This window comes from Lynx rufus, unplaced genomic scaffold (assembly GCF_022079265.1).
Source record: "Lynx rufus isolate CCGP_SWC_20201006 ecotype Redwood Valley unplaced genomic scaffold, mLynRuf1.p SCAF_1, whole genome shotgun sequence".
Lineage (NCBI taxonomy): Eukaryota > Metazoa > Chordata > Mammalia > Carnivora > Felidae > Lynx > Lynx rufus.
In genome coordinates, this window is record NW_025814823.1 from 34,142,876 (window position 1) to 34,146,667 (window position 3,792).

Sequence of the window (3,792 nt, forward strand, 5' to 3'; positions counted from 1 at the left end):
AGGAACACTGTCCCTGTGGATCTTACATTCTAGTGCATGGTAACAACACATCAATAACAACTAAAAACAAAAACAAAAACAAAAACAAAAACAAAAATAACCCAAAAAGTAAAACTAAGATACACATGTGCAATATATTTTAGGTAAGATATTAGTGAAATCTTACTGACAATGTAACATTTGAGTTGTGACTTGAAGGAAGCAAGAGAGTGAGCTTTATGAATATCTGGGGCCGAATATTCCCAGTAGAGAGAATAACAAGTGCAAAGATCCTGTGGTATGAGTGTGACTGCTGTGTTTGAGGAAAAGTGAGAGTCATATGACTAGAGCTGAGTGAGACAAAAGTGAGGAATTGGTGATCACAGCAGAGAAATAACAAATGGCCAGATTACAGAGGGACTTGTGGTTGCAGTAAGAACTGTGGTTTCTACTCTAGATGATCTGAGAAGAAAGAAATGCACGGAATCCCTTCTTTAATAGGATCTACCTGGCTGTTAATGAGACAAGATTGGAAAGGAGAAGAATAGACACAGAGAAACCTATTGGGATGTGATAGGATATCCAGGAGGCTTGGAAGATAACAGTTGCAGCAATGATGATAAAAATCAAGTGATATTCCTTGCCAAGACATAGTTAGGATACCTGGGTTGAATGAGAAAAGAAGGTAGGCTGACTCTAAGGTGTTTATCTCAGCAACTAGGTGGGGAATTTGCAGTAATTAAGGGCTTGGAAGGGAACCACAGCTCTTTTGGGAACTACTGTATTAAAACTTCCTAGTAGACTTTTGAATGGGGATGTCGAGTAAACAGTTAGGTATCCGCAAGTCTGAAGATCACGGAAGAAATATAGGCTTAAGATATAGGGTGATGTATTTATGTGTTTGTTTATTAATTATTTTCTCATTAAGGTATGTTTTAATAGGTATTAAAATGCTGTGACAGATTTTTCATCAAGTTTTTTTTTCCATTAAAAAGTACTGATTTTAAAAACCAATAACCTAAAAATGACACACACACAAAACACATGGTCCACAAAACATTCTTCTTTCCTTCTGAAGGTTTTATGATGCATTGCTAACACCATCCAGTCTTTTACTATTAAACTTAAATGGCCAATTGACACAAACTCTTCTGAGACTATTCTTCCACCGCTAATTAAGACTGGGGTGGCAGGGGGTACCTGGGTGGCTCAGTCAAGCATCCAACTCTTAATTTCAGCTCCGGTCATGACCCCATGGATTCGTGAGATTGAGCCCGCATCAGGGTCTGTGCTGACAGCAAGGAACATGCTTGGGATTCTCTCTCTCTCTCTCTCTCTCTCTCTGCCCCTCCCCTGCACATTTATGCTCTAAATAAATAAATAAATAAACTTAAAAAATAAAGACTGGGGTGGCTGGTACTGGGGATGATATTCATTTAGCCTTCTGAGCTTTCTGGGAGGACTTGGTGTCCCTACCAGCTCCAGCCACCTTCTCGTCTACTGCTTTGACGACACCCACACCAGTCGTCTGTCTCATGTCACGAACAGCAAAATGGCCTGGGGGAGGATAGTCACAGAAGCTCTCAACACACATAGGCTTGCCGTGAACCACATTAACGATGGCAGCATCACCAGATTTCAAGAACTTGGGGCCATCTTCCAGTGTTTTCCCAGAACGACGATCAGTCTTCTCCTTCCACTCAGTGAACCTGCAGGCAATGTGAGCTGTGTGACCGTCCAGCACAGGTGCATATCCATCACTGATTTGGCCTGGATGGTTCAGGATAATCCCCTGAGTCGTGAAGCCAGCTGCTTCCACTGATGGGTCATTTTTGCTGTCACCAGCCACATCACCCTGGACAACATCTTTGACAGATACGTTCTTGACATCGAAGCCAACATTGTCCCCAGGAAGAGCCTCACTCAGAGCTTCATGGTACATTTCAACACACTGTACTACAGTTGTAACATTGCCTGCAGCAAAGGTGACCGCCATGTCAGGTTTAAGAACACTAGTCTACACCCGGCCCTCAGGGACAGTACCAATACCACCAATTTTGTAGACATCCTGGAGGCTTGCATCCTCAGACACGAGGGCTTGTCAGATGGATGAGTTGGTGGCAGAATACAATCCAGAGCTTCAAGCAGTGTGGTTCCATTGGCATTGCAGTCTTCACAGTTAACTTTCCATCCCTTGAACCAAGGTGTGTTTGCACTTGGCTCCAGCATGTTGTCACCACTGCAACCAGAGAATGGCACAAATGCTACTGTGTCAGGATTGTAGCCGATTTTCTTGTTGTAGGTGCTACTTCCTTAACAATTTCCTCATATCTCTTCTGGCTGTAGGGTGGCCCAGTGGAATCCGTTTTGTTAACACCAACAATAAGTTGTTTTACACCCAGGGTGTAAGCCAGAAGGGCATGCGCACGGGTCTGCCCTTTCTTGGAGAACCTGCTTCAAATTCACCAACACCAGCAGGAACAATCAGGACGGCACAGTCAGCCTGACATACACTATAATCCTCCTTTTGATAAAGTTATTGTGTCCTGAGACAACAGTGATAGTCACAGGATGCTTGCTGGTCTTGAACTTCTACAGAGAGCTATCAATGGTGACACCATGTTCATAATTAGCTTTTGGTTTATCCAAGACCCAGGCATACTTGAGGAGCCCTTTCCCATCTCGGTGGCCTCCTTCTCAAACTTTTCCATTGTTCTTTTGTCTATCCCACCATATTTGTAGATGTGATGACTAGTAGTTGTAGACTTTCCCAAATCTATGTGTCCAATGATGACAATGTTGATACGATTTTTTTCCTTTACCATTTTTTTTAGGATTAGTGGTGCTTTTCATGACACCTGTGTTCTAGTGGGAAACCCATTGAAAAAAAGTAGTAGATGGTATTTAAATCATGAGGCAGGATGGGGTCACTTGAGGAGTGAATATAGGTAGAAAAACAAGTCTATTTAATAAGGTAGACTTTACCCAGAATATTATAGTTAAACCACTGCCCACAAAACAGTTTCTCTCCTTCCTTCACCTCATATACATATTAATATAAACAAAACACTGTTCCATTACATATACTTTATAAAAATCTGATTAACTCTTACTAATGCTTTAAAATTCAGCTTAACCATCAAATTCTCCATATATCTAGAGAATGGTTGAATTATTAGTTTAATGGAAAATTATAGAATCATACATTAATCCCCCTTTATTTAACATATTTCTGCAGTGTTACTGTCTCTTTTTCATCTTTCTAATCCATTAGATCATGAATTTCCTAAAGGCAGGTATCACATATTTCCAATGCCCAGCACCCCACTTGAAAATTTGAAGACACGTAGTGTATTAAAAATAAAATAAAAATAAATAGGAACAGAAAGCAAGAGGGGAAGAAGGATAAAGAGAGTTTCCAGGTAAACAGTGGAAGTGGATGTGGGGGAGGGAGACAAATATCTATTTTATCTAGTGTGTAAGGCTGGTTCTGAAAAGTTGCTTGCAATTTTTACAAACACAGAATACATACCATATAGCTTAGCAGAACATGATTCAATTTCCTCTTCTCTGAAATGAGAGTGTTGAACTAAGTCCTTCCCAGCTTTAAAATGCAAAGGCTTTATGACTCTCAGATTCCCAAGTGAAATATGATCTGTGATTCGTGTTTTCTCTTCCCCGTGTTTGGTCATTCCAGGTTATCTAAAACCTTTTTGCTGACCGTGGATGCCTTCACCACCCCTGTTTAGTCTTACTTCCTCTCAGCCCTGACTCAGTAGACTTTAATACCATCATTATTTTACAAGTTACTAT

At 40.8% G+C, this 3,792-nt stretch overlaps 1 pseudogene; it reads right to left on the minus strand.

Moving 5' to 3' along the window:
- Positions 1 to 1,411: 1,411 nt before the first annotated feature.
- LOC124512433 (elongation factor 1-alpha 1-like) lies at positions 1,412 to 2,804 on the minus strand (annotated as a pseudogene).
- Between the last annotated feature and the right edge of the window lie 988 nt (positions 2,805 to 3,792).